Genomic DNA, 12,834 nt, shown 5'->3' with positions numbered 1-12,834 from the left:
TTGCTTGGTTTAAGTGAACAAGGCTCTGCAAGAGGCTGTGTGGATGCTTTTGCATCCCCAGTGAGACAAGAGGAGCAGCAATGGCCATCCATAACATCACTGTGCTCCCCAGCCTACTTCAACCAACCAACTCTGACAACAAGGAGGGTAAATCTGTACTGAACACATGAGTTTGACCACCACCATGGAGCTGACACTGCTTTCCTGGCCCCGCATGCACCCGGCGCCAGTCGAGGCACAGAGCTGACCTTGCCTCACTCCTCCCTAGCAAACATGCCGAGCGATCACTCTCCCCTGCAGATAACAGGGAAATGATGTTTGTTATCCTGCTGGAAAAGCAAAACAGCCCTCGTGCTGTCTCCTCCCCAGGGTCAGCAGACACAAAGCCTTGCTCCCAGTTGGTGCCAGCCCCCAGCTCCACGTCTTGGATGGGAGGGCACAGGAACCCTTACAACATAGCCCCCCCACAGGACCATGTGCAGGACCCACTGTGGGACAGAAGGGAGATGTTCATTATGCAAAGGGATGCTGAGAGGGCAGTGGGATTTGTGCTTTTCCCAGATGCTGAATGCCATATTAAACTAGAATGGCATGTATAACCACAAATCACGCACCAAGCCAATAACATCACCTCGAGATGAACTTGGGGGTGTTGGTCGATGAGAAATTGAACATGAGCCGGCTTCAGTGTGCGCTTGCAGCCCAGAAAGCCAACTGTATCCTGGGCTGCATCAAAAGGAGTGTGACCAGGAGATCGAAGGAGATGATCCTGCCCCTCTACTCTGCTCTCGTGAGACCTCACTTGGAGTATTGTGTGCAGTTCTGGTGTCCTCAACATAAGAAGGACATGGAGCTGTTGGAACAAGTCCAGAGGAGGCCACGAGAATGATCAGGGGACTGCAGCACCTCCCATATGAAGACAGGCTGAGAAAGTTGGGGCTGTTCAGCCTGGAGAAGAGAAGACTGCATGGAGACCTCATAGCAGCCTTCCAGTATCTGAAGGGGGCCTATAGGGATGCTGAGGAGGGACTCTTCATTAGGGACTGTAGTGATAGGACAAGGGGTAACGGGTTAAAACTTAAACAGGGGAAGTTTAGACTGGATATAAGGAGGAAATTCTTTACTGTGAGGGTGATGAGGCACTGGAATGGGTTGTCCAGGGAAGTTGGGAATGCTCCATCCTTGGCAATGTTCAAGGCCATGCTGAACAGAGCCTTGAGCGGCATCGTTTAGAGTGAGGTGTCCCTGCCCATGGCAGGGAGGTTGGAACTGGATGATCTTAAGGTCTTTTCTAACGCAAACTATTCTGATTCTATGTAAAGCACTGCACCCATTGCTCATACAACATCCGCTGCTCAGCTCACAGCTGTGGGGGTGAAGGGCATTAGCATTTCCCCTTATTTCTGATCTAACAATTGCTGAAGGAATTTAGTAGCCAGGGAGGTACCAAAGGTGAGGACCAAGGTGAGGGTCATCTTATGAATATGAAACCACAGACTTGTTCCAAGTACTGGAGAAGTCACCATCTACCTGCTTGTTAAATAAATGTCCTCGCAGCTGCCAAGTCCTTCGTGCATGAGGAGTCCTGCTCTGCACAGACACCTCTAAATCCAAACATCTTCAAGACAGGTTTTACATCAGCTTAACTTGCCAGGGGTTGAAAGGATGTCCATGGAGTCTCAAAAATACCATGTGCAGTAATCTGCCCGTTAAAGCCAGCTTCTTCTTTCTTTCAAGGGTTTTCTGTTGCTCAGCAGAGCAGCAGGAAAGAAGAAGGAGCTGTCCTACCATTTCTACACTTGAACACTGAGCTCCAAGTACCTTTCTGTATTGTAAGTAGCCCTCTGTGGACAAACACAATCACATTTACACAACTCCTGCCATGCCTCCATCTCTCTCTTCCCCCCATATACGGAATCACAGAATGGTCCGGGTTGGAAAGGGTCTTAAAGCTCTTCTAGTTCCAATCCCCCGCCATGGGCAGGGACACCTTCCACTAGAGCAGCTTGCTTGAAGCCCCTGTGTCCAACCTGGCCTTGAACACTGACAGGGATGGGGCAAGTATTCCCTCTCAGACTGACCCATCAGTATTTCCATGCCAGATAAAATCACTTGGACAGGATGGTGTTGGTCCCCATTGTTCCTGTTAATCATCCCTGCTCTAACTGGAATTTTTCCATAATGAAATAGGATGGCACAGGTAAAGCAAAGGCTTCTGCCCAAACCAAGTTGGCCAAGTGCAAACGATGTCCTATTGCTAACTCCCAGCAATGTACCCCTGAGGATATGCGCCAGCATATGTGATTTTCTCCTCATATAGTCACTTTGAGGTAATCAAAATTCCCATTACCCTGGGTGACGATGTCTTATCCTCATCCTGCTGCTGCGGAAAAAGGGACTTAATGTTGCAAATCCATGTTAGTGCTGGAGGGCTGCTGCATCCAGAGCCCAGAAAGCAGGTTAACCTGTCAGCAAAGGAAACAGCTTTGAGCCTGAACCATGCAGCAGATATAAAGTAGATGTTGAAAGAGAAGTCACCACTGAACTTTCTGATACAGTACTATAGGAAAAAGAAGTCCTGTTGCATCTACCCTCCACCTACCTGCCTTTCATACCAAAGTCTGAGATAATGCATCCTAGAGTGCCAGGATGCAGTGCCTAAATCAACCCATTAACCAACGTGCATCAACCCAGATTACTCATAAACTCATATGCATCAACCCGAATCACTCATAAAGCTGCACGTAAAGTTCAGGACTGGCCTTGCACCCCTTCTGTGTCCTTAATCCACACCCAGTGCTGCCTGACTGATACCAGCCCTAACACCTCTTCCCTACAATCTACCTACATTTGGTAGGGATCAACAGTCACCTTTCAGGGAAGGTTTAAAGTGCCTCAAAGCACTCGTATTACAAATCTTGGGCTGAGCCCAGCTCTTCCAAACTGGAAGGTGAGACACATCATTTTCATTGCTGGTGACCTGCTGGCCCAGCTCCGCTTGCTGCTTCCATTATAGGATTTACTCCTTCCATCTCCAGCCCTGGGGCCTGGAGAACCCTCTGCCCCATATAACTAACTAGGATACCCATCATCTAAGCAAGACAAAGTGGATCCCTCTTCCTAGCTGTATGCTTTGTTGAATACAATTGTCATACACATGTACATCGTACACACAAAACTGTATGAAGAGGGCTTCCACCTTGGTTTTTGGATGTGATATTTCACTAACTCAACCAGATTTCAGTAGGAGTTTCCTGCCCCTGGCTGCTACATGTCCCAGTGGCACCAGTCAAACTGCAGCTGGATGTGTATTGTAATTATTAGTAATTGTATTCACTTACTCCATATAAAAATATCAGCACAGTAACATGAATGATTTGTGCAATGATATATTTGCTGCTATTAGGACCTAATACGTTATGCCTGTAATTACATACTATGTCCCATATAATAGGCCTGGAATTGCTGTGTAAATTTTGGGTAATTACAGAAAACTATGCTACAAACAGGTCCCCCAAGACTAAGTTGAGCATTCACTACCAGGAAATAACCATTATTAAAGGCTCTGCAATAGACAAACCAATAGATTGGAGCCAAAAGCCATCTCAACATACAGCTGTAAAGATGGAGACAAAGAAAGCATGTGAGTGTATTAGGGGGAGAAATAACAAGGGGAGCAAGAGTAGTACAAGTCCAGGTAGTGTTATCCACGAGGGATATTTCTTCTAACTCTGATTGCAGCAATACTCTGGAATAAATCCGAAGAACCTCCAGTGAGTGCAATGTAAACTCCAAGTAGCACAAACCCATTCAGATGCAACTGTTTCAAAGCATTTAGAAGCCGTGGTCATCATTAAAAGAGAAAGTTATAATGTTTGCATCTAAATTAAAAGCCTGCCAGAGGTCATTGCAGCTTAATGCATAGTCAGGCTTTTCTAACTCGGCTGGGAACACTGACATTGATTAAGATTTATCCCCTCCTCCCAGATCCAAGAGCTTTTCCAGGTTTCAAAGCACTTTTCTTTGGGTGAAGCTGCTTCTTCCCCTCCTCACTCCACTATCTGCACATATTCCATCTAAAATCAATAGCAATGCAGCAAGTTGCCCTGTGGGCTTCTTGCAGTTGTGAGTGTTTCTCCCAAGGATGGGATGTGATAGGAAGAAATGAGATCAGCCATTTCTATGGCTGAGTGAACAGTTATGGGCTTTGAGGGCTTTCTTATGGTCGTGAACCTCGGAACAACTTCTGATTGTTTTAATTTCACTGCAGCCTTCCAGCTTCGTCATCTACGCTGCCAGCTTCTATTAAGGTTCCATTAAAAGGCAATGAAACACGGGGCTTTTTACAATACCCTTGACAGAACAATTTCCCTTTCTGGATACAGTAAAAAAACTTCAGCCAAAAATACATCTTTTCGGTTAAAAAAAAAAATGGAAAGAAAGGGAGACAATTTCAAGTAGATCAAAATATTTCATAAAATGTTGTCAGACTGTCTCAGCCAGGAAAAACAATCCAGAAAGGCTGATTTTCAAAGCAAAACAGTGATTTTTCCTCCCTGCCTGTCATAATTACATTTGTTTCCTCTTGCTTATCAAAAGCCCTAGATATCAGGCAGTATTTAATTTCGTGTGGAGCTAAGTGTTTTGTTGAGACCAAAATGTTTTCCACAACACTTTGTCACTGATAAATGTTCTGTAATTGAATTTTGCTGTTCTTAGTTTTACCTTTTCCTTCAAGGATTCTAACAGCTTTTCACTTTAAGTGTAACTGCACTTAGCAAGAAAGAGAAGAACAAACCCTGCCCTCAGATATAACCAGGTGAATTCAAGCAAATCCTCATTGAAACAGAACATGTTATGAAAGGTAAGAGAGTATAAAATCTAGTCTTAAATTACACATAGAATAAGCCTGCCCAAGACACTGTATTGAAAGTTTTAACCCAAAATATACCAATAAGATATCAGATCTGTGTCCTATCATGCCAGTATCGAAACAAGTCTGATTTGGGGACAACAAATCACATATGTGCATGATCTTCCTGAAGTCCATGGGGTATCTTATAGTGTTAAGCACAAGCAGCCAGTTTGGTGCCCCAGCACCATGGATGGGTTTTGTGCAGTGAAAGATCACATAGCTTCAGATATTGGTAGATACTAAGTCCCTGTCCCCATGAGCATGTCCCTTCTCATTTGGCACAGTGCACTGAAAGAGGTGACTTAGGCCTGGCCCCCATCCCACTTGCATAAGAAAGTACAAAACATGGGCTTAAGTATAGGGTTCTTTGCAACAAAGCAGAAGATCTCTTTGCTCTATCCCTTTCCATGACACGCATTATAATAGTATATAGCTCATAAATTAGACCATAAATCACTCCTGGAGTTGCTGTGCAGAGGAAAGCAAGGGGGTTGTTTGTGAGGAAGCCTGAGAGGGCTGAAAGTGAGAAGTTGGCAAGACTCAAAGGCAGGCCTGGGCCCCTGATTGAGGAGCCAGCAAAGGAAAGCAGGGCCCTGAGCAGCCAAGGCTGATGTGGGGAAAGCTGTGATGGACTGAGATCCCCACCTCATCAGTAGCATACATATTGGTGCAGCCATGGGGCTGACACAAAATACTGAGTGAGTGCTTCTGGTGAGAGCGAATGGAGAGCAATCTGCACAAGAACACTGTGTAATGGTCATGAGACCTTCATGAAACATAGACTTGTGAAAGCTAAATGAAGATGGGAGACACAGCCTTCATTCTGGAATCTCTTAACTTCCCCATGATGGAGTTATGAATCAGCGCAGTTTATAGGCATATACTACCTATACACTGAGATTTACAGACTGCACTTTTGCATGTCTACAATTCAAACTTGATTGTGATGACCTCACATAAAATGCTAATAATCAGCTATCAATAGTACTTTGGGAATTGGGCGAAAAATGAAGGGAAAATGTTCATTCTTAGTAACTGGTGCTGACGATCAGGAAATTGAACCTTCTGCTAGTATTAGTTACAGGAGCCAAAAACATTGCTGCTGACTGTTTCTGGGGAGCATATGCTTTATACACTTGAAAGATGCTCTTCTACAGCAAATCTTTGCATTTGCAGAGAAATGAATAATAAAGGCAGAAATCATAAAGATTCCCTTTTTCTTTGGTAGTTAATCAGCCCCAGGTCTATTGCTGTTCAAGCAGAGAGCTGTCTTCAACCCTCTCTCCTCCCTGCATCCCTAGGATGCAATCCTATGTGCAGTTAGCTGGCAGCTCCCTAATGAATCAAACCATTTGCTCCACAAATACAAGATGCAGGGCCAATATTTTCAAAAGCTGCCTTTAAAACTCTGGCAGCAATTTAGTGTGGTCATGTTTCCGAGTGTGAAGTTCTTCATGTATGAATGCTAGCACTCAGGATTTATTTGCTTGGACTGCACTCGCATCCGTGCAGGGAGCGTGACCGTGAACCCAAAGTTTTCCATGTGCTATCTAGTAGATGAGGAAAAATGGGTTTAAGGGATTAGGAACCAACTAAGGACTGGAAACCTGGTGAGGATTTGCAGATCTAGTGTGGTATTTAGGGCTATAGAGCAGGGAAGGAGTTAGAGGAGAGGAAAATGAAGAAGAAAAATACATTCATGTGAAGCAAACCCAAGCCCAAGTTTTGCTACATTCACTGTTACCTTTGCTGTCTCTCCTTGAACTCTGCTAAGTGCCTTTCTGTGCACATCTGGGAGCACAGCAACACAAAGCATGATGCATAGATCCCAGAGGTGGCCTCAGACCTGGAAAAGCTCTGGTCTCAACAGCATCATCCAAGATGAAGACTAATTAGTCCTTGCGGGAGCCTATCAGCTCCAGTGCTGGGGTGCTATCATGACATGAGACATTGATGAGGACCTGAATGGGGACCTACTCTTTGGGTGTACTAACCCTCAGTGGCCTTGCCTGGAGACCCCTAACACACCCCTGCCTCACACCTCATCTCTTATCCACCTTGCTTAGAAGGGAAGAACCACAGCTCAGCCTGAGCAAGAGGTTTCAATACGTGTTTTTGAATGGTTAGTGATCTGCCCTGTCCAAAATGCACAGGGCAGGACCCCGCCATGTAGTGCTCATCATAGTGCACACCAGAAAGATGCCACTCACCCGAGCCCACACACACAGAAATCTGCCCCAATTCTTTATCACCCCCATTTTTATCCTTTTCTGCTTTACAAGAAATGCTAAATTGAATACAGAAATACTATAGAAATAAAACCAAGAGTCTTTCAGCTTCTAGGGAGGAAAGTGTGCTTGCTCAGGAAGTGTGAAATTAAAAGCTCTCAAGCATGCCTTCACCCAGCTCCACACCACGTGTACCTCGGGCTGGGAGCTCACTAATTCGCTCCATGGCCTCATCCTGCAAACATGCACCCCTGCAAGAGAGGCTTACTCATGGAAACACTATGCCTGCATTCCCCTTAGGGAGGAACCTGCTTCGAGGGCTGCCCAGGAGACAGGGCTGGCACCCTCGGGAGGGCTCCAGCAGCACAGCAAGGCACCAAGGCTGGCCAGGAGCAGGAGATGCCTGAAGGACACCCTTTGGCCATGCTCGACATGACCCAGCTTCACTGTGTGCTAGGCTGCATCAGCAGGAGCGTGAGCAGCAGGTTGAGGGAGGGGATTCTGTTCTGCTCTGCTCTGGGGAGACCCCCGCTGCAGTGCTGAACCCAGCTCTGGGGCAACAACACAAGAGGGATGTGTACCTGTGGGGGTGAGTACAGAGAAGGGCCATGTAGATGCTCCAAGGGCTGGAGCAGCTCTGCTCTGGAGCCAGGCTGAGAGAGCTGGGCTGGGTCAGCCTGGAGAAGAGAAGGCTCCTGAAGGGGAGACCTTAGAGCAGCTCCAGTGCCTAAAGGGGCTGCAGAAAGCCTGGAGAGGGGCTTGGGACAAGGGCCTGTAGGGACGGGACAAGGGCCTGTAGGGACAGGCCAAGGGGAATGGCTTGAACCTGCCAGAGGGGAGACTGAGCTGAGCTCTTAGGCAGAAGCTCTTCCCTGTGAGGGTGCTGAGGCGCTGGCACAGGGTGCCCAGAGAAGCTGTGGCTGCCCCATCCCTGGCAGTGTTCAAGGCCAGGTTGGACACAGGGGCTTGGAGCAAGCTGCTCTAGTGGAAGGGGTCCCTGCCTGTGGCAGGGGTTGGAAGTGGATCAGCTTTAAGGTCTCTTCCAACCCAAACCATTCTGGGATTCTATGATACAGTTGAATGCTCAAGGCCACACTTGGATGTTTTCTGATAATATGGGCACAAAAATCTCTTCTGGAACAAAATTCCCTCAAGCAGTTCTCAACAGGCTCCATAGACATTCTCATGAGTTTTACAAATAGCAGCCTGCCTAGAGTTTGCTTTGTGGCATGTTTTCCTTAGGAAAATGTGGGTGCAGTTGTTTCCCATCTCTCTCCAACAGCCTTCAAGTCCTCAGGGCTGGGCATGAGATACACAAGATGGGCTCCTGCCAGTTGCCTCCTAAATCGTGGTGGTGCCTCACATGTTTGCAAGGCTGTGTAATGGTCTGTCTCCTGCTCCTCATCCTCACTGGTTAGATACAGCAGGGCGAGCTGGCCTCCAATACACAAACCATGCTTTCTGGGGCAAGGCCAGAAGCTCTGTCACCTCCCAGGGCTCCAAGCTTAGATGGTCCCCATGGAGGTTGCAACCATGTGCAGTGACACATCTGCTTCTGTCCTTGGCGTGCACCCTTCCATCCCGCCCAATGTATGTGAGGAAGAGAAGGAAGCCAAGGGACCTGCTCTTCCTTAAGAGATGTGTATCGAATAGTTCCTTGCTTGCTTTCAAACCCAGCAAGATTGACAGACTTGGTCCCCCCTTGGGAGAGCCCCATCAGGGTCTGAGGATTGTTCCCATCATGACAGAGATGAAGGTACTCTCTCAGGACCTCAGAATCTCTAGAGGACCAGTGTCTTCACATAGCTTTGGGGAGCACTTTCTGGGACCCCTTCCTGCACAGCTGCAGCTCCAATGGTAACGGTGCACCAACGTAGCACATTCCAGACTCCTTTGGTTTGAGCGATGCATATTTTGAGAGCTCAGAGAAAACATTTTGCAAGATGCACAGTCAAAGGCTCTTTCAAGCCGAGATGGTGTGGAAAAGCCACATGAGCTCTCCAAGGCACTATCTCTCACGCTCTGTCTTTGCCAGCTGCTCTAATGAAAGCTCCCTGTGCAGGCCAGAAGATACAGCAGGGAATAATACATTCCTTTAAATAGCATCCTCGCTGCCTTGAGGAGTCCATGAACATTTTAACTCACTTGTAATTATCCTGTGGTTCAACCCTCTCTCCTGCAGTCTGCTCTGGGCACCAGGGCCAGGCGAAGGCATGGGAAGCATTTAGAATGGCATTAGCTAACCCATGACCATTCAGAGAGCACTTGTGTTCATGTCCTTTCCCAAGCAGTACTGCTGGCTGCACAATACCTACCCTGTAGTGGGTTCTCAGACCTTAATTACCCAGAGGTAATTGGCATATGAAGATGCGGCACTGAGGTCAGCAGAGAAGACCTTGTTGCACCAAGGACTGATCCCAAAGAGATGATGACTTCAATAGTATGTGATGCTGGCCAGAAAACGCTCCCTTAACATCTTCCACGTGACATTTTCCACAAGCAAAGCCAACTAAAGAGGTCCCTGCATGTCCTCCTCCTCCTTCTGCCCCATGCAACCATCTGTAAACCACATCAGTGAGAGAAAATGCATGGGACCAACAGGGGAAATAAATTCATTGAGACTTTATAAAGTGCATGGACCCCATTTGTGGCACAACCCACAAGCAATTGTTTTGGCACAGCAGTGGGACAACAAGCTGTCAAGCAACAAAAGGATATTGGGGCTAAGGAGCATTGGGTTCCCCTTAAAGCATCTTTGCTTGAGGAGGTATTCGAAGAGGACTGTTGAGAGGTCAATGTTGAGAGGTTTGGGATTTCTATATAGAAAGAATTATTTAGGTAATTCCCAGTCTCCTTCCTCATAGGAAATTTAAAACAAAATCCTTAAGATTCAGTGGCAAAGAGCAGTTTCCAGCCTAAATAAAAAATTACAAGAGGAAAAAATTGTTATGGGAAAAAGTACCAAAAGTATCATTTTCTCTGCTGAAAACTGAAATTCTGCCACAAAAAAAAAGGTCATTTTGCCACTCCCCAGGAAACCAGAGAAAATATTAGCAGTTTTCCATGGGTGACTTTTAACGGTTGCCTCATTGTCATCAACTTCCATGCTCTTTCTGCAGCCTCCCAGCCCTGCCCTCGCCTCACTGTGTCTATCAACTCATGTACAGCATCTTCAGGACAGGACAGGTTTCTCTCTCACGCAACCCCCAGCATACCCAGTGTTTTAATCAAATTGCATTACTGATGTCAATACTCTGATAGAGTCATAGCTTTATGATGCTGCAGATGCGTGCTGCCAGAGCACATCAAAGGTGCTGAGCTTTCTCTCTGGTTTAATTTCTCTGCATCACCCTCTGCTTCTTGTCTTGCTCTGCCACTGCCTCAAACTGCCCTAGCACCTCTCCTATGGACACAGGCTGAGAGAGCTGGGCTGGTTCAGCCTGGAGAAGAGAAGGATCCTTAAGGGGAGACCTTAGAGCAGCTCCTGTGCTTAAAGGGGCTGCAGGAAATCTGGAGAGGGGCTTGGGACAAGGGCCTGTAGGGACAGGCCAAGGGGAATGGCTTGAACCTGCCCGAGGGGAGACTGAGCTGAGCTCTTAGGCAGAAGCTCTTCCCTGTGAGGGTGCTGAGGCGCTGGCACAGGGTGCCCAGAGAAGCTGTGGCTGCCCCATCCCTGGCAGTGTTCAAGGCCAGGTTGGACACAGGGGCTTGGAGCAAGCTGCTCTAGTGGAAGGTGTCCCTGCCCGTGGCAGGGGTCGGAACTGGATCAGCTTTAAGGTCCCTTCCAACCCAAACCATTCCATGAGTCTATGAATATACAATTACTTCTTATCCCAAAGGCTTTGATGCTATGGAAGTAGTTGGTGGCACAGTAATACTTTTTGACATTGTGAGGTAAATGATGTCAAACAACCCTAAAACAAGTGTCCCATGTTTTTCAGGGACATTTTAGGGACTATCCCCGAATTTTATGAGGTGTTTTTTATGCAGCTCTACAAAGGCTATTTTAAATCACCCATTTGTCATGGGGTTATTTTGCTGAGCTAAACCATTTGTGTTGTATACGTCTGCCAACAATCCATTTATCATAGAAAATAAGAAAACCAAGTTGCACTCTTATGGAAGCATCAGCAGAACCAGACCTTCTCCTATGAGCCTTTACTGTGAGAAAAGAAGCTCTTTACATTTGCTGTGCAGAGCAGAGTGGCGCAGCGGAAGCGTGCTGGGCCCATAACCCAGAGGTCGATGGATCGAAACCATCCTCTGCTAATTCCTTTTGGGAAGTTCAAGCTGGATATAAAGAAGTTCTTTACTGCAAGGGTGGTGAGGCACTGGCACAGGCTGCCCAGAGAAGTGGTGAATGCTCCATCCCTGGCAGAGCTCAAGGCCAGGTTGGACAGAGCTTTGGGCAACATGGTCTAGTGTGAGGTGTCCCTGCCCATGGCAGGGGGTTGGAACTGGGTAATCTTAAGGTCCTTTCCAACCCTAACTATTCTACGATTCTGTGCTTTACAGTGAGAAATTTGGCCTCTTGGGGGCTGAATTTATCTTTCCCCTCTTACTTCCAGTGTTCAGGAATGGGTTAATTTGCTCCGAGCCAAACCATGGTAAGGGTTCCTCAAAGCCAAAGAACAACTCTGTTTGCTAGAAATTCATCTCCATGCAGTACTTTCAGCACAAGGAGGGGGCATCAAACCAGCTTTTCATGGGAACAAACAGCTTTCACACCTCCAGCTGCAGCTGTGTGGGAAAGGACTGTCCATTTTAGCCATGCTGGAATATCCCGGCTCTTCTGGCGATGGTGAGTACAGGCAGCCTTTCCCTGCTTCCCAAACCACAACTGCAGCAGTTGCAGCCTTCCACTTTGTAAAGCAACCCTCTGTTGTGTTTGCAATGGGGGTGTGCACCGTACCCTGTCACCAGCCTCACACAGTGGGGACCAGGGCACGCTGGCAGCACTCTGCCTCTGGGTGCAACAGGACCTGTACCCTGCACACCCTGCTACCAAAGCGGTGCCAGCACCAGGCATGGACCTGCTGCTGCAGGTATTCAGTGACACCAACCGGGATGCCTGCCTTTGTCTTTCTGCTCTGGACTGTATTCAATGTAGAGTAACTCCATATTTAGGGAACATGAATGCTGAGCGTGTGAAGCAGACACTTGAGGAGAAGCAAACCAGGCACCAAATCTGTTCTTTCATGAGCTTTCCCACCTCAGGTGTCTCACACAAATACTGACCATCAGAAGGTCACCTATCTTACTGTTCCATGCCCCATTTCCTCAAGTTACTCATAGCTCCCAACACCTTAATACCTGCTTAGCTCAATGCCCTTCATGGAAAACCTCCATTCAACCCAAATCTTCCAGTTCTTTCCTCACCTTCCAAATAACTTCTTTTCTCCCCCAGCCCCACCATCACCCGTGGGGGAGTTCAGCCCCTTTTCTTCTGTCTCCTGCCAAAGGAGGGGAATGTCAGAACTGATGTCTCTAAGACGCCAAGAAAAGGGTATTCTTATGGTACTGCATTCAGACCCTTATCAACTGCACCCAAGCCACAGGGAGCTTCAAAAACTCATTGATGTCACCATTTTAAATGCATGAACAAACCAAACCCCCGCAGAAACACATGCAGCGTATTTCTTGCATCTCAGTTTACCACACAAGGAAGCAGCTCATTTCTGGACATGTCCT

General features: G+C 47.2%; 1 non-coding gene across 1 annotated transcript; it reads left to right on the top strand.

Annotated features, from left to right (window-relative positions):
- Positions 1-11,340: 11,340 nt before the first annotated feature.
- Positions 11,341-11,412, top strand: TRNAM-CAU (transfer RNA methionine (anticodon CAU)). Its single transcript has one exon. It is a non-coding gene; the product is annotated as a tRNA-Met (tRNA).
- Positions 11,413-12,834: the final 1,422 nt, after the last annotated feature.

This window comes from Neopsephotus bourkii, unplaced genomic scaffold, assembly GCF_033783945.1.
Source record: "Neopsephotus bourkii isolate Nb327-2 ecotype Australia unplaced genomic scaffold, CSIRO-AGI_Nbou_v1 NB_994, whole genome shotgun sequence".
NCBI lineage: Eukaryota > Metazoa > Chordata > Aves > Psittaciformes > Psittacidae > Neopsephotus > Neopsephotus bourkii.
Note: the sequence above shows the minus strand (reverse complement) of the source record. Positions and strands in the feature narration are given on the sequence as shown.